The sequence below is a fragment of the Polypterus senegalus genome, chromosome 2 (assembly GCF_016835505.1).
Source record: "Polypterus senegalus isolate Bchr_013 chromosome 2, ASM1683550v1, whole genome shotgun sequence".
NCBI classification, from domain to species: Eukaryota; Metazoa; Chordata; class Cladistia; order Polypteriformes; family Polypteridae; genus Polypterus; species Polypterus senegalus.
The window spans coordinates 186,289,302-186,312,152 of record NC_053155.1 but is presented as its reverse complement, the minus strand read 5'-3'; the positions used below and the strand labels follow the sequence as shown (position 1 = coordinate 186,312,152).

At 37.9% G+C, this 22,851-nt stretch overlaps 1 protein-coding gene across 3 annotated transcripts in view; it reads left to right on the top strand.

The window, feature by feature from the left end:
* The first annotated feature begins 814 nt into the window (after positions 1-814).
* Positions 815-22,851, top strand: part of cdkl5 (cyclin-dependent kinase-like 5) — a 496,892-nt gene continuing 474,855 nt past the window's right edge. For 2 of the 3 annotated variants that reach the window (XM_039745025.1, XM_039745022.1), the window contains exon 1: positions 815-905. The gene's annotated coding sequence lies outside the window, so the exon portion shown is untranslated. The remainder of the gene's footprint in view (positions 906-22,851) is intronic. The other variant, XM_039745024.1, reaches the window with a different exon arrangement.

Genomic DNA, 22,851 nt, shown 5'->3' with positions numbered 1-22,851 from the left:
CATCTGTTCCTGAACTATGGTGCTTAATAGTCCTTGGGAATTCCCTACGTCTGGTTAACCTAGACTGACCTCCTATCTAGACTGTCAAAAATGTTATGTCTTATCTCCAATCATTTTCTAACTTGTTTTTCTAGTTTAGGGTTACGGGGTAAAGCTACCACCCACCGGACATGATTGGGACCAACATGCAGCGGAGAATACCCTCACGTACCGGCACATACACTCTCATAGCGAGTCGCCAATTTCCCTAACACGAATGTTTTGTGCTGTTGGAGAAAAACAGGAGTAAACAGATGTATCCTCACAGAAAACGTGCAGTAATTAATGCAACACGTCACAACATGCATACATGCTTGGTCTCAACGGATACAGTAAAGAAGGTAGAATAGGTCAGTTGCCCCTTTTCTTTCTTTGATCCAAGGAATGCAGTGCACTGAACAGCATTTGCTCTTATACGAAAATGAAATAAAAAATGTACTGAATAAACGTTGAGCGTAACTTGTTATTGCTCCGCCAAACAAGCCAAGCCGCCCCCACTAGTTTAGACCCGGCTTGCGCCCGCGCACACCCCTTGGCTCTCGCTCCTCCGCTCCTACCGCAACCTACCAGCGCGAGAGAAAAGTGGGTGGAGAAAAGTGGGCGAGGCAACACGTTGGGAACTGTCAAACTGAAGAGTTTCTCCACCTCTCATTGGAACATATTTGAAAGAGGCGTGAATCAAAGAAGTACAGCTTTGGCCTCCTATTGGCTGAGTCCTCTAGCATTCACTTGGTGCTTGATGCAGGTTGCTAAGCTGAGTAGGTTGTAGCAGTGAAGGGGTTTGGTTACTGTTGCTGCTGCAGCAATGAGAACATCAGCGAGAGAGGAGGCGAGGGGAATAAGCCTGCAACGTTAAGAGCGCTGAGGTGAGTACTGTATCGGGGGTTGGCATCTGTTGCCAGCGCACAGTCTCGGCCTCTTAAGTAATACAATTTGTTCAGCTATGTATCAAGCAAATGTAGTGCTTAGTTTTTCCACTAAAATAAGACATTATTGCAATATCCATATTGGTTGCTTGTTTTACAGATTCTGCGTGACTAATATATTATTTGCGTTGTATTTGAGAGTTGCAATGTAACTAAAACAGTTTGCTTCTGTCTTTAATGGAATTTTTTAACTAAGCACACTATTTTTTTTATTAGCAATCAGAGTAACGAATATTGATCATCGATCATTCCAACCACTCCTGTTGCCTGGTGCCCGAGTCTCTTATGTAGCATCAGCCAGTCTGCATTTTCAAATCAATGTGTCACGCGTCATGCAATTACATATATAATAATGAATAAATAAAACTGTTAAAGTCAAAATTGATCATAAAAATGACAAGTAGTCTATACAGCTATCATCGGAGCACCGACCGCTTTGCGCGTTTTCGTTTAGCAATTGTTTGTTTTTTTGCGTGCAAGGCGCTATATAACCACACTTCCCCATCTACCACCTTGCCATCCCACCTATTTGAGGAAAATGAGAGAGGGAAAGAGAGAAAGAGTGAGAGCAAACGACAGGAATCCGATGCTTACAAGGCTGTGTCGATGCTGCATTTTTGCGTCACACATAAGGTAGATAGAATGATGACTGCCTGGGTGGTGGACCATTTTGTTGAATTAGTTTTATAAGATGTTCAGAAAGGTGAACATTGTCAAGAATAATCAACATGCCATCGTATGCAGTGTGTGGAATTGGAAAGTCGTAAATGAGTAACTCTTTAAAAGGGGCAACTGCTGCCCTGGGCACTTTTCCTCCTTCTACCATTTTATGCATTCCTAAGTACATGTAAAGTGCATGTTAATTATTTTAAAGGCTCAAGTTTGCTTCCTGAAGTAAAACTCGCAACTCTAATTGCCAGCAATGCCCAGTGTGAGGCAGTTTGGTTCTTTAAAAATTTTAGCCTACTTAGAAGTATTAGTAAGTTAAAAGTTTTGACAGCAGTGCCGAAGTCATATTAAAAAAAAAAACCATAAAACACATTTACATTATTTAGAGATTGCTGAAATGATTTTTAGACCTTAAACTGTAATAATAATATACTCGTACTACTTAACCAGTGATTCTGAACTCAGTCCTATCAGCTTTTTTTTTTCTTTTTTGCATGCATAGCTTTAGCCTGGGGCCCTTAGAAACTGTAACAGAGGGCCACAGGGAACCAGCAATGCCCATTTTGCACCAGACAGTTTTTGGCTATTGCTTCTGTTTTCTTGTCACCATTCGCAGTTGCCTGAAAAAACAGTTAAAGGGAAAGTTTTTTTTCCAATAAATTTAAAAGCAGTCAGTGCATTTAAATCCAGGAATAATTTATATTTTGGGATAACTAATAAATGCTGTATTGGTTATTTATGATCTGCAACATGCAATTTGGAAGAAATCATATAATATGGAGAAATGATGGTAGTATAACACTCTCAGGCTCCGTAATTAAAAAAAAAAAAAAATTACTTTTGACTCAAACTGTATTGTCATTTGTCCGTGAGTAAGTTGAAACTACTGTTTACGTAGCTATAATTTGACTTGAGAATCTGGCATACAAAATCTAGGGGTAATTTGTGAGTAGGTAGACTTCTAAAACAAAGAAAACAGAGAATACTTTCATATTTGCAGTTTTTCATTACATAGTAATATGTATCATTTATTTATTATTACAGTAGAATTAAAATACATAATACAATTTTATATATCATATATATTAATAATAGTATTACAACCATGTATGCAGCCTTGACCAGTAACTAAAACATTGGACTGTAAACTACCAGCTAGATTTGATCCCCAATACTGATTTACTGTTTGACCCTGAGCAAGTAATTGTACCTTCAAGAGCTCAAGTATTAAAAATATCCCAATCATTCAATTATACTGCTTCAGTTTAGGGACCTGTTAGAGGTGTCAGTGAAAGGCGCTATATTAAATAGAGAATCATTGATTGGATGGTCTCTCCTGTCTGTGTGTTTCAGTAGCTTAGGCAGTATACAATAAACCTCAAGGCTGCCAGTTCAATTCCTATCAATGAGCCACTTAACCTGTACACTAATGCAATATGCACTAACCATTTCTACTCTGCTTTTAATAAAAGAGTCAGCTAACAATGGATATGTATAAAGCACCTCATTTTTTTCTTCCAGTCTATATTTCGGTTTGCTGTCAACTTTTGGAATTTTGAAAAAGAAACACATAAAAATGTATTGCTACTTGTACCAGGATAACACGTGATGAATGTCATATACTTTTATGAAGATACCATAAATATTTTAATGGCTGATTAGGCATTTCCCGGAGCACTAGCCTTAAAAAGATGAGCCCATACCATAAGTCAAAAGCCACTATTGGAATTAGTCAACCCCATTTTAGCCTTTCATACTTACAATATGTTTTTGGTGACAATAGTAAATGACACTGTTTGTAGTTGTGTTTTTTAGCCTATACAATCCTGTAAAATCCATTTGCATATAAAGATTGTTGTTAAATCGTAAAAGCTTAATACTTTGCACTTGCTGTCAATCTGTAACAGCACTTCGTTTTTTTAAATATGAATTTTTCTACTAAAATTTTAAGCTTGATTGAGTTGTTACTTCTGTTATATTACCTAAAAACTATGCATCATCACAACGAGCTGTCAAATTGCATTTATACAGTAGTTCCCTTTTAAAGAAGACTTCATCAGATAGTGTTCAGAAAGGTGGCGCCAAAGTTCACGAGTATTAATAACGTAACAAAAACCATTACTGGGTCTCCTGCACTCATGCTTTGATTTTTGAACTGTGAGCCTCTCATTAAATTGGTTGTGTAAAAATAGCAAAAGAATGTGTGTCTTTATGTTCTCAGTTTTCCCGAAAATTTAGAAGAGTGTCAATCATGGAGCATAATTGCCTTAAGCTTATGTTTTCTGTGTGAAATTAAAATAAATAATAATGAATAATGTTTTGAAAGTTTGTGATTAGGCCCGGTGTTAGACCGACAACCTGTCTAGGGTTGATTCCGTCAATTGTGTCATCTTCCATAATTCTGATCTGGATTAAATGAGTTTGACAGTTGAAAGATGGGTAAAACTTTTTTTTTTATTTTGCTGTAGAAGTATGTAACAGGAATGAGACATGATCTCTAAAAGGCCACAGTGACTGATAACGTTTAATTGCTAGCTATGCCTTTTGTCTTTCTGATAAATGAACACATTGTCCTCTTGCCTTTCCACTTCCAAAGGTTATTTGTTTATTTATTTATGCTAGATTGCAATGTGTGCTTTCTCCTTTTTATAGGCATATTAATTCTTATTGTATATTGTTTTGTAACATTTCTTGTCCCAGATAGTTCTTCATTTCTGCCACTTTTCTCGGTCTAAAAATAAATTTTGATGTTGCAGAGACACAGGTGTGAATGACAATGCGCTGTACTTAGGATCAGTAGTCACATTGTCACACATCATTTAAATCTAACTACTTAGTGCTCTTCTAAATGGTTCCAAGCACGAACCAGCTGTAAACGGAAGAGCGTGAGTGGGGGCATGAACTCAAAATGCTAAACAAAAAGTCAGATCTGCACATATTTCTTAAGAGAGGCAAATTTAATAATTCAAAGCATTTCTGAATGTGAATTACCGTAAATAAAAACAAGAAATTAGTTCAGCCCCAGAGAAGTGGCAGACACACTAGAAAAGATTAACAAAATCACCTTAGACAAGTTCATCAACCTGAAGTGACATAAAATTTTACATGAATTTAAAAGGTTTGAAATATACATGTAGTATTTGATTAAACTCCTAAATCTTGTTGTATGTTAGTGTATTTTCTATAAGGAGTTTTCATATTCTGTCCAAGCATGTGGTTTTCTCCTGGTTCTTAAGTTTTTCCCCACACCCCAAAAGGTAGGTGTTGATTCTAAATTGGCCCGGTGCGAGTAAGAGTGTATACATAAATTGGCATTACAATGGACTGCAGTCCCATCCAGAGTTTTGTGCTTAGTGTTGCAGGGACAGGCACCTTCTTCCCATGACCTTGATTTTAATAAATGGATCAGAAATTGGGTAAATGGTTGTCAGAGCTAACTTTACAAGACCAGTTTAGAAAATAATTTGATTCAAAAAACTTTTTTTTTTGATATATTTAAGAATTTAGAACACTTAATCTGGACCAATATCTTCAGTGTTTTGCCTAAAAGAATTAACAGAATGACGTGCTTTTATGTGGGTTGCTTATCTGTTCTGTTTTTTATGTGTTTTTTTGATTCTGTCAAACTATTTGCTTGCGTTAATGGTGGGCTGCTGAAGCATTTGCGTGGTTTAACATTCATCCAGCTCCTGCTGTAAGATATTTCTGGCAACAGGCTGTAGATTGAAGAAGAGATAACATCTCTGGCTGCAGAGATATATGAATTAATCACCAAATGTGATTCATAGTCCTGTGTGGAAGCAGAAAATACAGTGTAAGAATGCATCTTGTACATATCTTAGTATTAATTAACTGCATTATTTTTTGTATTCCTTATGTGAAAAATGAAATACGGTTCCATCTGTGATCAGTTTTTGTCTGTTTGGGTGTAGTGTATTATATGGGTTCTGCTACTCGATTGCATCTATTTGTTATATAACACAATGTATTGATATTTTGTCTAGCTTTATACGTTAGAATCCAGGTATTAAACATGTGTACAAACATTAAATGTTAACAAATACACTAAATGTTAATACATATTATTATATGCATAAACATTTTATTGACTGTACAGTTAATAATAATAAGTTACCATTAAACATGAAAGTCTGGAAACATCTTACTGTTATTTTTCATTGTTTTATATAATGCTGAAAAGAATGGTCATATGTTTAATAAGATGGAGACCATAAAGGAGCTTTTTATAAGGATAACCTATAGTTAAGTAATACCATATATTTTTGGTATGTGGATCTTTATGTTACTGTTTATTTGAAGGAGCTAACATGTTGTACCATACCGTTTTCTAAGTCTGCTTAATCTTAAGCAGGGTTACAGGGGGCTGGAGCCTGGCCCTGCAAGCACAGGGCACTAAGCAGGAACAATCCTGTAAACAGGGTGCCAGTCCATTGCAGGGCGAATACACTCACATACACATACACACACACGGGTCAATTTAGCATTGCCCATCCACTCAGCCTGCATGTCTTTAGACTGAGAAGACGTGGGGATAATATGCAAACTCCATGAAGAGGACCCAGGATGTGAATTCTGCCTTCTTACTGTGAGGTGGCTGCACTAATACTGTGCTGCTGTGCCCCCCCATTTCAGGGAGCTTTGCAATGTAATGTATAGCTGTGTCTAAAATATTGCATTAGATTAGTCCAAAAAACAAGAGTGCTGTACAATCATGGGGGTAAGTTCGGCAATTGTAGGGAGAGACTTAATGAAAATTTTTATTGGGTGAAATTGTGTTGCCTGTCTTTGGAACCTTGTGATCTGCCATTTAGGAAACCCAGTACAGTATACCATTACAATTGGAGTTGCATAAGCCTAGACTTTTTAAGTTTCAGGACCAGATTAGAGTGGACAATTATGGTGAAGGCAGACATACAGTATGGCAAGTAGCATCCTTGCATAGGGGTAATGTCAATGGCATCAACCATTTCGCACACACATAGGAATGGGTCTGAAAAACCCATCAATAACTTTTCCAAGCATTCTACATGCTGAGAGGACTAGAATGCCTGGGGGTTACAGTTATTAGTGAGTGCTATTTTTGTTTACTTAGACAAAGTCTCTGTAGAGGTTAAATTAATTTATTGTGAATACAGCTGATTACGTTAATCCATATTCATACTTTATGGAAATATGAGTTAGCTGTATAATTCACTGGTATGTTTAAAACCTAATCATATTTTTTACTGCTGCATTGTTTATAGAATGGAATGTGTAAATTATCTTACCTCTGTTTGACTTGTTCAACCTGTCCCATGATGCTCTCTTACTTTTTATATATACTGATATATTTTTTTAGAAACAATGATTTATTTAATTTTCTAAGTTAGTTTTTTTTATATGAATTAGCATTATCTGAGCTGGAGTAAATAGTGCCCTTGTTAAAAAAAAAAAAAACTGCCATCACCTAAATAACATAACTGTTAGGGTTTTGCTAGGGCTTGGACCCTGACATTGATGATGTTTTATATTTTTAATTTCTTAATTGCCTTCTATCATTTTTCTTCTTTTTCACAATCGTTCTACTTGTTTTTGTTAATTTCTTTGTGTTATTTTTTGGTTCCATTTTTGCCCCAATTAATGTTGTAATTCCCAGTTACACTAGTGGACTGTCACTGGGGCAGTGTGTGTTTTCATCTCCCCTTTCCTTCATTCTTAATGATTGCCCCTTTCTTGAGTTTTGCACTCAACTCTCAGTAGGAAAATTATTTTGAAGGTAGAGTTCTTCTTTTGGGTTTTTCCTCCTTTTTTTTTGGTTTATTTTCTTCATGTGACAGGTTTGAGACCTGTTTTAAATTTTTTTAAATATTAGAAAACCGAAAGAAATGTAGCTTATTCTGTCTGAAATGTTGTACGTCACCTTGGATAAAGGCGACTGTCAAATAATAAGTAATAATATTATTAGGTCACTGGAGCTGCTTACTCTTCAACATGATATACACAATTGCCCATGAGCATATCATTTCTGCAATACAGTAATCCCTCCTCGATCGCGGGGGTTGTGTTCCATTTTTAGGCGAAAATCCGCGAAGTAGAAACCATATGTTTGTATGGTTATTTTTATATATTTTAAGCCCTTAGAAACTCTCCCACACTGTTTATAAATATTCTCCACACAGTTATACAGTAAACACTTGTTTATCACGGTTAATCCGCTCCAGACAGATAAATGAATTTCCACGTAGTAGGATTCTTTATTTATAAATCTTTATTTATAAATATTTTCACAGTTAGAGCATATAAAATCTGTTTACGACCTTTTAAATACGTTTTTTTACATTATTAGAGCCCTCTAGACATGAAATAACACCCTTTAGTCAAAAGTTTAAACTGTGCTCCATGACAAGACAGAGATGACAGTTCTTTCTCACAATTAAAAAAATGCAAACATATCTTCCTCTTCAAAAGATCTTCAATCTTCTAAGCAAACAGCCTCTGTGCAAACAGCCCCTCTGCTCACACCCCCTCCGTCAGGAGCAGAGAATGTCAGAGAGAGTGAGAGAGACAGAGAAAAGCAAACAATCAGAAATCAATACGGGCTGTTAGAGCTTTTAAGTGTGCAAAGCACCGTGCGGGAAGCATATTGTATATCATTGAGGAGTTTTATTTAATAAGTAATATGTGCTCTGATTGGGTAGCTTCTAGGCCATCCGCCAATAGCGTCCCTTGTATGAAATCAACTGGGCAAACAAACTGAGGAAGCATGTACCATTAATTAAAAGAGCCATTGTCTGTAGAAATCCGCGAACCAGCGAAAAATCCGTGCTATATACTTAGATATGCTTACATTTAAAATCTGCGATGGAGTGAAGCCGCGAAAGTCGAAGCGCAATATAGCGAGGGATCACTGTAGATCAATTCCTGTTTTTCCTAGTGATTTGGTTTTTGTTCATGGTCATTGCAAGAAATAAGCAATGATCCCTGCAAACCAGGCATACACTCGATGATTTTCTTGTTAGGTCCGATTGACATGTCACAACGTGGGTGCTCAGACAATACATGTACATGGCTCCAATGGACAACTTTAAAGTTGACAGTTACTTTATTCTTTATTTGGTATTTTTTATTATTATTAATTTTTCTTATTTTTTAACTAATGATTTAATATTCACTTGTTTTGGGACATTCACAGTATTTTCCTTTATACCCCCAGCTGATTAAATAATATTGTTTAGCCTGCTTTATACTTTAAAAAAATAAAATCTTATTGCCATAAACAACATGACATAACATAATACTGTCAGACCTGTTCAAGGAATGTGAGACATAGCAGGAAGAAAGCTGCCTCTCAGTACCTTTCAGGTTGTAAAAAATCAGAGGGCCATTACAGATGGGGTGTATTTTTAAGGGAAGAAAAAGAAATAGTAGATAGTGAGATGGTAAATTACACTTGATCGGAAAAATTAAGCATTATGAAAGAGAACTGGACAGCAGACCAGACTGTATGGTATTTTCTGCCCTGTTTGAATGGTTGTGGAGAGTATTCCCTAGATGGCTTCACATAATAATAGGAGACTGCCAAGTGGCAAGAGATGGTGGCTGTGGTACAAGCTCCTCCCCATAAACCCACTCCTTTTATATTAAGGAGCCTATTGTGTTGACAGAGGCACCTGGGGCTGCCAGGGGAGGATTCTGGTGTATGGAGTCCAATAAGTACATCTTAGGAGGGCAGATGTGATAGTGAAAGGGAGGATAAGAAAGAGCTCATTTGGTGAGATGAAAGAGGAGCAGGAGGAATAGGAGGAGGAAACACTGGAGTATTGGAGTAAGGCTAGAGGGAGGAAGGAATGGAACATATGTGTACAGTTAGGTACTAAAGGAGTACAGTCTTCATTTTCATTGTCTTTATTCATCTTTTTTTACTCCGTCCTGTTATTCCCTTCATGGACACCCAATATCTGCTTTGAATAAAATTGTCTGCTAAATGCATTTTGTTGAATTCTGGATGAGTCTTTGAGTGTAAATCTGGGTGTTGGGCTATCTCAAAACCACCACCCCCCAAAGTACTAAAATAGTATTTTATATATTCAGTCAGTAAGAATTGATATTCAGCGATAAACTTAAATAGAAAAAATAGAAAAGTATTCAATTTAAATAATTGATTAAAAACTAATAAATACATTTATTTTCAAAAGGGCTTATAGCTCCATTTGTTTCTAATAATGGCTAAGCAGAGCACTAGAGCTTTTTTGCAAAAGCATTGTGTGGAATCACATTTTCCTTTCAAACTTTGACAAATGTCTACCTTCTTTTCTTTTAGTAGCAAAGAGTTAAAATACAACTAAGAAAAGGATTCCCAAACCTCATTGCTTCAGATTGTTTGTTGCCTAAAATAACTGTCCTAAGTGAGCGCATCCTGCCTACTGTAGTCCTGCTGTGTGAGATTGCAATTGAATACATTTGTTTTCTATAAAACAGCATTATTCCAAGTAAAGGAGTATGCTGAGGGTGACTATTACACTGAGAACATTCTCTTTTATAATATTTTTTATCTTAAAATGAAATAGGTGATAAATCACCAGTGGTAGGACTGATCTAAAAGATGAGAACTGCGATATCAAACAATAAGAAGCTGATGTTATATGAAGAATTTTGGAAATTTTGTAGCGTTAGTACAGTATTTTGACATGTTTTTATTTTTATTAATATAAAAATTTAAAAATTGGAAAATGTGATAGTCACCAGACCTGATGTACTGTATGATACCAGAATTCGCTAGGTCCTCATCAGTGAATAGACAGACAGGGATAGAAAGATAGATAGATAGATAGATACTTTATTAACCAGGGGCAAATTCACATACTCCAGCAGCAGCATTCTGATAAAAACAATATTAATTAAAGAGCAATAAAAAAAGCAGTGCAAGTTAAAAAAATGCAAGGTGGAAAATATATAACAAGTATAACGGTCTATAATCTTGTATAGTGTTAACGTTTACCCCCCCGGGTGGAATTGAAGAGTCGCATATTGTGGGGGAGGAACGATCTCCTCAGTCTGTCAGTGGAGCAGGACAGTGACAGCAGTCTGTTGCTGAAGCTGCTCCTCTGTCTGGGGATGATACTGTTCAGAGGATGCAGTGGATTCTCCATGATTGACAGGAGAGGACTCTGTCCTCTCTTTTAGTACATGTTTTAGTAAAATTGTGGTCTTCAGTAAAGAAGAGTTTTTGAGGAAAAACTGCAAGATTGATAGAAAATCTTCGTAGTGTGTTGATCCTGTCAGATCATAAAAATATGGTTAATGTTGAAAAAAAAAAATGGTCACAGATTGCAGTATAAAACATATTTCTGTAGATGCTTAGAAATTGTCTTGGAAGGCAACTTTGTAATCACAAAATTTACTGTACTTGGGGCATGTGCAGGCAGAGCACGAGTGTGCATTTGATGTCCTCAGGTTAGCTGAGATTGATTGAAGATTAAGTTGCCTCTGCAGCCTCTCTGATATGTTAGCATTTATTCCAGATCCAAACATAATTTAAAAGCAACTGCTGTCTTATTGTTAATATGTATTTCCTGTCTTTGTCCTCTGCCCGAGAGTTAAGTTGTGACACTGAAGATGAATAAACACACTTTTTATTTTAAAGTCATTTAATGATATATTACATATATTTCATTAATGCTTTCAGAAATAGAAATATCTCTTTTTTCTTTTCATTTCGTGCCAGGTTTAAGAGTTTTATGATTTGTTTAATTTGTTTGGCTGCACTACAAAACATTTTTTGAACATTTTTATATTATTAAAAAATACCCATTTTTAAACTTGAGTTAAGCAATTAAAAGCTGTCATTTTGATTGAACACTTTTATTTAAATGATTTTAAATATGCAGTAGATTTTGATATATAATGGATTTAGTTTTAAAATTTGTTTGGAAGAACAACACATGCACAATATATGAAAACATTGTCTATAATAAAACAGTGATTATATCAATTAGCTTTGTTTTATTAATGTACAGTTCATTCACTTGTAATGGAAATGTGTTTTTTTTGTATTTTTTAACAAAGATACAGTGTATTTATTCAAATTAAAAAGACATCCTTTATTCATAATTTTGAATTGTCACCATTTTAATTAGAGTGTTATTGTTTAAAGATTGTATTATTTTTGTTATCGTTTTATGAATTTAAATGTTTACAACACCTGATAACTTAGTGCAACATTTTTTTTTCTTTAGTGTTATTGCTGTTCATTTTAGTTTACATTGAATTTTAGCATTTTCCATGATTAGTTGTTTATTTTGTGGGATAATTAACCTGACTCAATAGAAGCCAGAACTACAATGCAAATGATTATAGGCTGAATATATGATTATTGTGAATTCTTTAGGTTCTATAAAGGGCTGTTTAATGTAAAGTCTCAAACTGCAGCTCTTCATAAAAGCTGTATGTTTTTCTTTCATTCATAAAGGGAGGTTATAGTATGTTAGCATATATTCTTCAATTAGTATTTAATAGAGAATGCTTTAAAGAATATGGACTTATACTTGATAGCTGAGCATTGGCTCAAAACACTATCTCCATGCAGTTATGTCATGTGTATGCTGGATATTTTTATGCATTTTTTTTCTTTAGTACTATTGAGTTTTGCTATACTTTAGCATAACAATAGTTCAGAATGTTGGCCCAGACAATGAACATTATTCTAGTTATCTTATTATTTGTCACCACAGTGAGGATGCAGAATGTTAACATCAAAGATGAGCTCCTTTCATCAGGTAGCATGACTTACTCTCTTTTTTGTGTGTTCTGTTTCATTGTTTCTCAGGCTGCTCATCTTCATTCTCTCAGGCTACTCATCCTCATTCTGTCTTTTCTAGAGACATTGACATAGATCTTACTCTATATCTTCGTACTGTATTCCCTTGTTTGACAAGTGGGAGGCTTTTTTACTTTTCTTCTTGAAGACACATCTTAGTCAGGTGTAATCATAAGAGACGTGATGCTAAAATGTAGTATTGTTTTGTAATGGCTGTAGATATCTGGAAGCACCAAATACTGATGTCAGTGCAAAGCACTTAGATGTCACTACTGTGAATCTCTATGCTTAGGACTTCTTCATGTTTGCTTAATAGAATGTCACTGTACTTAATGTGTCTACAGCATTTTAGTGAACCTAGTGTTTGGAGTTCATATTGCTTTTTCAGAGTTGTGATATCCTTACATACAATTCCATTTGCCATTTTTTGTCCAATTCTTGAACATGTATAAATATAAAGTAGGCTTAATACCTTTATCCCAAAAAACTCAGTACATCAGAAAGTGGATGTGCCCAATGTATCTGCCTATGTTTAATATGATTTATACATAGATTGATAGATAGAATTTTGTGTAGTGCTTTGTTGTAAGTACATTTCCATAAATGCATGATTTAGGGTAGGGAAAAGTGCATTGAAATTCACACTAAGTAATCTGCTTTCATTAGGATTTCAGCAAGAATTGTGATAAGGCTACAGTTTATCAACATTACTATGTTTTCATTTAAAAACGGTATTTCTAAACAAAAGTGATCTCCATCCATGCTAGCATTTTCTCATCATTTATCAAAGTATCTCCATCCACACTAAAAAACATAAAAAAATTGCATATTATATAGATGTTTGCCTACAATGTGCTTTTGCACTTAGGTGGAAATATCCTTGAAGGGATTGTAATGGCACCAGCCAGAGGATTTATCATAAAACTATAGTGAATGGTAAATTATTTGCCTTTTGTGCATGTGCACAGCATACAGACTGCAAAAAACAAAAGTGCCGTAAAAAACAATTCTTCTATGTCTGCTATGAGGGAGTATGATTTTCCTCCATGAAGGGTGACCAGTTAGGGAATGAAAAATTGTAATGAGCAGGTTCCAATCAGGGAAGGGCTACAGAATAAGCAAGAGCAAATCAGATTGATATTAGAGTTGATGTTTTTCGAAGTGTGCATTTTTGCCCATTCACATTGCAATTTTGAGCCAGCATTTTCAGAAGGGCATAGATCTGCAGAGCGTTTTTAAAACTCTTGGCTTTTCGGCCAGGTGGAGCCCTCCTTGCAGCATGGAGGTTCCCAGAAGACCAGCAGGGCATCATGGACAATGGAGTTTTTATGCACCGCCCTGCTGGATGCCATGGGGGCCACAAGAGGGAGCTGCAGGGAGGACCGAAGATTTCTTCGTACCCTATGACCCGGAAATTCGTCATAGGAAGAGCGACGGGCTTCCGGGTTGAAGAAAAGAACTTTTACCTGACCCGGAAGTGATTGAGAATCACATGGACTGGGGATTGGGAACACGTCCGGGTCAGGAGATATAAAAGGACTGTGGGAGCTCCCAGACGGCGAGCTGAGCTGGGTGGAAGGGTGGCAACGCGTCTGGGAGCTGGAGGATTTTATTATTGTGTTTATTTGTGATTAATTACATGAGTATTTTTCAGCCGCTTGTATTCGCAATCTCGTTCTTTCGGTCACTACCCATAGCTCATGACCATAGGTGAGGGTAGGAACGTAGATCGACTGGTAAATTGAGAGCTTTGCCTTATGGCTCAGCTCTTTTTTCACCACGACAGACCGATGCAGAGCCCGCATCACTGCGGATGGCGCACCGATCCGCCTGTCAATCTCACGATCCATTCTTCCCTCACTCGTGAACAAGACCCCGAGATACTTAAACTCCACTTGGGGCAGGATCTCGCCCCCAACCCTGAGAGGGCACTCCACCCTTTTCCGGCTGAGGACCATGGTCTCGGATTTGGAGGTGCTGATTCTCATCCCAGCCACTTCACACTCAGCTGCGAACCGCACCAGAGAGAGCTGAAGATCACGGCCTGATGAAGCAAACAGGACAACATCATCTGCAAAAAGCAGTGACCCAATCCTGAGTCCACCAAACCGGACCCTTCAACACCCTGGCTGCGCTAGAAATTCTGTCCATAAAAGTTATGAACAGAATCGGTGACAAAGGGCAGCCCTGGCGGAGTCCAACTCTCACTGGAAACGGGCTCGACTTACTTCCAGCAATGCGGACCAAGCTCTGACACCGGTTGTACAGAGACCGAACAGCTCTTATCAGGTGGTCCGGTACCCTATACTCCCGGAGCACCCCCACAGGATTCCCGAGGACACGGTCGAACGCCTTTTCCAAGTCCACAAAGCACATGTAGACTGGTTGGGCAAACTCCCATGCATCCTCCAGGATCCTGCTAAGGGTGTAGAGCTGGTCCACTGTTCCACGACCAGGACGAAAACCACACTGTTCCTCCTGAATCCAAGGTTCGACTATCCGACGGACCCTCCTCTCCAGAACCCCCGAATAGACTTTTCCAGGGAGACTGAGGAGTGTGATCCCTCTATAGTTGGAACACACCCTCCGGTCCCCCTTTTTAAAGAGGGGTTCACCACCCCGGTCTGCCAATCCAGAGGCACTGTCCCCGATGTCCATGCGATGTTGCAGAGACGTGTCAACCAAGACAGTCCTACAACATCCAGAGCCTTAAGGAACTCCCGGCGTATCTCATCCACCCCCGGGGCCCTGCCACCAAGGAGTTTTTTGACCACCTCGGTGACTTCAGTCCCAGAGATGGGAGAGCCCACCTCAGAGTCCCCAGGCTCTGCTTCCTCATTGGAAGGCATGTTAGTGGGATTGAGGAGGTCTTCGAAGTACTCCCCCCACCGACCCACAACGTCCCGAGTCGAGGTCAGCAGCGCACCATCCCCACCATATACGGTGTTGACACTGCACTGCTTCCCCTTCCTGAGACGCCGGATGGTGGACCAGAATCTCCTCTCCTGGCAGCTGAAATAAGTTTCCTTCGCAGGGTGTCTGGGCTTTCCCTTAAAGATAGGGGAGGGAGGGGCTAAGAGTAGAGCCGCTGCTCCTCCGCATCGAGAGGAGTCAGATGAGGTGGTTTGGGCATCTGATCAGGATGCCTCCTGGACGCCTCCCTGGTGAGGTGTTCCGGGCACGTCCAACCGGGAGGAGGCCCCGGGGAAGACCCAGGACACGCTGGAGGGATTATGTCTCCCGGCTGGCCTGGGAACGCCTTGGGATTCTCCCGGAAGAGCTGGAAGAAGTGGCCGGGGAGAGGGAAGTCTGGGCTTCTCTGCTTAAGCTGCTACCCCCGCGACCCGACCTCGGATAAGCGGAAGAGGATGGATGGATGGATATATGAGTATTGTGGTGGAGAGAGTGCTTTGTACACTGTGGCGATTGAATAAAGTCAAGGATTGGACTTTTACCTGGTGTCTGGGGTCGTGGACGGGGTTTCAAGGGAGCGAGAGCGCCCCCTATCTACCACAGGGGTTAAAAACACAAGGTGTAATGCTGATGAAGTTGAAAATGGAGACTAATGTCTGAATTTCCAAGCAAAGATCTAGTAGTGTTGACATTTAGCTGACAGTTTACTCTGAAAAAGTATCATTGGGTCACAAGGAAAGATGCATACAATTAGCCATTGTTTGATTAACTTACAAATTTAATTTGATTAATTGTATTGATTATAAGACAAGTTTTACTTTGAGGTTTGAAAATCTAGCTGCCTTTTTGTAGTGGAACACCTTATAAAGAGACCTATTTTATGACATTTTCATTTAAATCAACAGTTGTAGGCAGTATTTAAGCTGCTGTTGAACACAACAGATCACTTTGCATCCAGAAGAAGAAGAAATATTTAAGCAGCATATCCACAATGCATTACCACATATAAAACAATCATATTGATGTCAGACTGCTACAACCTATTGACAAAACAATTGGAAAAAAACTGCTGGTCTGAGGAAATAACACAGAGGGTACATACAATGATTAAACTATAGTTGTTACATATCAACATAGATGACAGCAAATACTTTCAACAACTATACTCTGATCAGTTATGTTGAGCCAGGGTACCACATTCTACCTAAAGACACTGTCAAAAACATTTTACCTGAAAGACCTATCTAGCCACATGTTTAAACTCATACCTGACATTTAGATTACTCTAACAGTTGAAAGCTACATCAAAATAATGTGTCCCTACACAGATTTGGACTGAAAATAGCAGTACTACAGACATAATATTTCCCAAGCCAAAAATGCAGCTGACAATATTCTTGAAAAGCTAACTCCTGTATGGGAGTTACACGCAGAGTGTTTGCACTGTGTTCATGATAACAAATGAAACATAGTGGCAGTTTCTCTTCCCCTGTGAACTGAGCTTCCGTAACATGTGTCGTTCATAAATTGCAAGTTGCAATCAGAGATGGATTTAACTTTGGCGAGAGACTATCTGGGAATATCTGTAACATCAGAACATCAGGATTGTCATGCAGATATTCTTTAACAGACTGTTCATACACCTGATTCCTGAGCACGCCAATATGCTCTAATTCCTAATCTCATTAAATGTTTTTAGTAACTAAAAAAACAGTTTGGAACATATTTTCACTTAAAATGTTAGAAACATTTTTACTGTGGAATGTAAGACACTTGTAAGTCAAACATACACAAATGAAGAAAATTTAAGACACAGTAACTACAGTAATCCCTCGGTATATCGCGCTTTGACTTTCGCGGTTTCGCTCTATCGCGGATTTTATATGAAAGCATAACTAAATATATAACGCTGGATTTTTCGCTGCTTCGGGTTCTGGACAATGTGTCTTTTACTTCCTGTACATGCTTCCTCAGTTGGTTTGCCCAGTTGATTTCATAAAAAATTGGGATGACTGAGAAGCTATTGGCAGATGACTGAGAAGCTAACCAATCAGAGCACACAGTTAAGTTCCTGCTTGCTGAATGCAGTGTTAACCAGGAAGTCTCGTCTCGCTCATTCAGCATCAACGTGTTTCGCTGTGTAAAGAGTTGTGCTCTTTTGTGTTTATCTTTGTGCATAGTCAAGCCCTTCATTATGGCTCCAAAACGATCTGCTACTGCTTCAGGGGCCGTGCCGCTAAACGGAAGATGTTAACGATTGCCGAAAAGGTAAACGTTTTGGATTTGTTGAAGGCTACGATTCTTTTTATTTAAAAAGTAGGAAAGGAATATAAAATCTACGGCCGCAGTGTCCTTTTAACCAGGGTGCAAAACAAGTTGTAAGTGGATGTAATAAGGCAGTAGTCTGGATGGAATCTGCTTTAGGGATTTGGATTGAAGATTGTCAGAAGAAGAACAACGGCAGTGCTACACAATCGCCTGAAGTGGCTCCTTTAAGGGCTGTAACGCTCTCCTTTGTTGTGCAGTTAAATAAAACTCATTGTTATCGGACAAGTCATCGTGTCATTGTTGGTGAGTAACCATAATTAATTTTCTACTTACAGTACTTAGTACATGTACGTACGTTTAGTGTCACTGTACACACAGATTTACTGTATACTATTTTTGTTACATTGTACGAATTTATTGCTGGTGGCATGTCTATCGTAATGGCTGTAACATGTGATATCGGAGACACTAAGTATCTTTAAAATAATATTTAGCTTTTACTGTATATAAACAGTGTGTTTATATACATAATTTCAATGAATCTTACCTAATATCTAAGAAAATACAAAGGGATTATGCTTTATAACTCTGCGGGGAATATTTATAAACAGTGTGGGAGAGTTTATAAGGGCTTAAAATATATAAAAATAACCATAGAAACATATGGTTTCTACTTCGCGGATTTTCACCTATCGCGGGGGGGTCTGGAACGCAACCCCCGCGATCGAGGAGGGATTACTGTATTCTTATATATAGTAAATTTTCAAAATCAGCTACAGAGAAGTGTTTCTTAACCTTTACTGTCTCACAAACCAAGTTTTACGTTTTCATGTTTATTGATGACTAGCAAAATACCCGCGCTTCGCAGCGAAGAAGTAGTGTGTTAAAGAAGTAATGAAAAGGAAACATTTTAATAATAACGTAACACGATTGACAATATAATTTTGTTGTCATTGTCATGAGTGTTGCTGGCATATATATATATAGCAAAATACCCACGCTTCGCAGCGGAGAAGTAGTGTGTTAAAGAAGCAATGAAAAAGAAAAGGAAACATTTTGAAAATAACGTAACATGATTGTCAATGTAATTGTTTTGTCACTGTTGTGAGTGATGAGTGTTGTTGTCATATATATATACATAATATATATATATACACATACACACACACATATAAACATATATACATATACATATATATCTACATATATACACATACATATACACACACACATAAATACATACACACATACACACACATATATACACACAAATACATATATATATATACATACACACACACATATATAAACATATATATACATATACATACATATCTACATATATACACACACAGCTATTTCAGTATCAGTGCAATACGCTGCTTGTTAAAACGGATGACTCCGCTCTTACGTGCAAGTCTGCGTGGATATTATGAACTATCGTATTTGTTCAAGTGCTATTTAAATTTTAAATAGAAGGAATTTTTATTTAGTCGACAGAAATATCTTTGGTAGGAATGGTAAAAACAGACAGGAATATTATTCGTGAATAAATCAACTCAAACCTTAAACAACTTATAATATTTTGCTCTCCATAAAAATATATCCTGTCTAAATTATACAAGTTAGAAATAAAGTAAACGTTAAAAGAACAAACATTCAAATTTCTTTACTCTTATGTAATTTTATATAAAAATAAACTTAGATTTTAAATATCCCAAAAGATTTTGCTCTCCATAAAATATATCCTGTCAAAATTATACAAATTCAAATATGAACATGCTGCATAACAAAACCTGGAAATATAAATAAAATGTGTTCCTTTCAGCAATAACAAATCAAATCATTCAGTTGTCTTTGCTCATATGTCATTTTAGAGCTGGACGCCTGGCATCTTTTTGGCCACAGGTTCGTTTCTGTTTGGTGTGAGGTTCTGTGTTGTGGAGATTCTCAGGATGGACTGCAGGTGCTCATCAGTGAGGCGACTCCTGTGTGCTGTTTTGATAGTCTTTATCACTGAGAAGAGCTTCTCACACAGATATGTGCTACCAAACATGCACAAGGGTCGAGCCGCATGTAGACGGACTTTTTGTTCTTCAAAGTCACCAAAGCGCCGTGCAAACTCAGTGCGCTCAGTTTATCAGCAAAGTGCGATTTGGGAACACCGTAGTGACGACTTGGTTTAACATTACTTGGCAACAGGGAAAGTGGGGCAAATGCACTGGTGCATTTGTGTCTCCCATAAAAGCAGCTTCACTTGAAATCACTTTGTGATTGTGCACGGGTTAAAACGTCCGCTGAAGTGTCAGATTCTTATTTAATTATTCTGCTTTCTGTATCTTCTGCATTGCATTCAGGTTACCCTGATGTTTTGTCTCATAGTGCCGTCTTAGATTAAATTCTGTAATTACAGCCACATTAGCTCCACAAATGAGACACGGGTTCAGTAAACATATACTCAGCCTCCCATCGGTTTTTAAAGGCTCTATTTTCAGAATCAACTTATCTCTTCAGCATCGTGTGAGCTAGCTTCGCAATAACTTGCAGCATCATAACTAAGTGTTACGGCAAGGCAGCTGAAGCGCTGCATTATGGGATCTGTAGTTTATTGTGTTACCAGCGCTTCATATACCGGGCTTTAATAACAATAATACAGTATATAAAATGATCTCGCGGGCGGATATAATTACGCCGGGCGGATGTGGCCCTGCCCTTGAGTTTGACACATATGGACTAAATAGAACTTGAAAAGATATATTTTTCAAATGTGATCGCGCAATTCAGATAGAGTTGACGCACTACAGCCTGCATGCCTCAATAAGTCATCCTCCTCGCTCTTACTTTTTACCGTTCATCTAATGAATACACTGAGTATGGCTTTACCAAAACAATCATTGATGGCGAATAAAGTATCCATTATTCGAGTATGTAGATCGGGTATATATATATATACATATATATATATATACCAGCGTATCGCATGAGAAGTAGTGTGTTAAAAAGCTAGAAAAGAAAAGGGAACATTTTAAAAATAGCGTAACATGACTGTCAATATACAGTATTTGTTTTGTGAGTGTTACTGAGTGTTGCTGTCATCAAGGATTTGATTATCATTATTTCTTTCAATCAGGTTCGTATTTGTAGGATGTGTTGTGTTCAAGTTACATTCCGTGTTTGTCAATCGTTGTAAAGATGACAGGTTTCATTCATCGATTCGTTTCTTACTGCATCAATAAACAGCTCGTCTTCTTCTTTATCTGAGACCTGACACACTGCATGCACGGGTTTTTACACTGTCTTCCTTTAGCGGGACATTGACTTTTTCCAACGTGTGCTTTGTTTTGGATTTATGAATATGCTTGTATGTATCAGACGCTTCATATTTTTGCTGCCTTTTCAATTGTGTAATTGGTTTTGTTCAGCTCTTTGGAACTGTTGCTTTTATCTGTGCACTGCGTCAGTTCACGTGAGCCACTCGGTGTACATGCATCGAAGGTTCCCAAGCTGTGCTGGTGCCATCTCGTGCTATGTCCATGGCTGTATTTAATGTTACCTTAGTCCTGGCACTTAAAACTTTCTCTCGCAGTTTCGCTGAGTTTGTGTCAAACACCACCCTGACCATCTCATCTTCCTCTGCATAAGCACAGTCCTTAACCCGTGAATATTTAGTGGCAGTTTGCTATTGGATTGCGCTGACGGACGACCTTATATGGGCAGGCACTAAATTACAAGCGCCAGCGCAGCCTGTCTATGAACTTAATTTAAAGTGTAGGTTTACATCGTGCTTTGTTTCAGTAGCAGAACTCATGAATATGGTTGTATATGTCACTCGCTCGCTTCTTATTGTTTCGCTGCCTTCTCAATTATATAATGCATGTTTTCTTAAGCGCTTTTTTTTAGGTCTTCCTGGTTTTCTATGTACTGCGTGATTACGTGGGAGGCGTGATGATGTCACACGAAACTCCGCCCCACGGCGTTGAAGCTAATCTCCATTACAGTAAATGGAAAAACTGCTTCCAGTTATGACCATTACGGGTAGAATTTCGATATAAAACCTGCCCAACTTTTGTAAGGAAGCTGTAAGGAATGAACCTGCCAAATTTCAGCCTTCCACCCACACGGGAAGTTGGAGAATTAGTGATGAGTCAGTGAGTGAGTCAGTGAGTGAGTGAGGGCTTTGCCTTTTAATAGTATAGATCCATAAGCCGATTGGTGAAAAGAGTGTAAATGTAAGATTGGGGGTATTAGGAGTATCCTTGGAGAAATGCATGTTAATAAAAGAACATGGGGTTTGGGGTGCCCATTTTTGAGATGAGCCTGAATGTGAGAGTGGGGGATGCGGTGGTTTCCGTTGATGAAATGAACATGCAAATGTAAAGATTAATGTAAGAACCACCAATGGTAGCCCTCAAACCCAAAGTGGATTATGAACCAGTGTTTGAGAAACACTGCTATAGATCAACCTAATGCCCCAGAGAAACTTAGGATCACATCCAAAGATCCCCAGACTTTACTTGCTACTGCTGACATTTTCAGGCATCAACAGTAGAACACAAGTAGAATGGAAATAACATTCTTTGGTTTAACCACAAACAAACCTATTTGCTCTCAAAAAAACAACAATACTACTTGTGCTGATTTTTTGTTGAATTCGTATAGATTTCTGTAAGACTTTTTTGTTTAACTAGACTAGACTTCCTTATGTGCTGCTTTTGACACTTACAACCGCATCACCCACTTAAGGAAAATGTAGTATAATGCTTGACTAAGAACATCTTTAGATAGATAGATAGATACTTTATTAATCCCAAGGGGAAATTCACATAATCCATTTACGAGTGTTGCTTCTAATGCCACATACAGTACAGTCAGTTATCTTGAAGAGTAAGTCAAGGTCTTTGCAAACTCTCTACTCTCAAATGTCTGCTCTTGTTCAAAGTCTTTTAAATAGTTGGACTCTTTTACTGGGCTTTTTAATTTGCCATTATGACCTCATGTTCATCTCATATGCTGAGTATGCCAAACCTTATGTCAAAATCACTACCATATACACATCTGCCAAAGAAATGATAACTGTCTGCTTCACTGATTTTCTGTGCCTGAATATCAGCCAAGTTCCTCCAACTCAGTACTACCTAAATTAAACTACTTCACATGTAAATCACCTGACTAACTCATGAAGTGTGATTCTTTTTTATTAAATGTTCTCAAAAATTATTA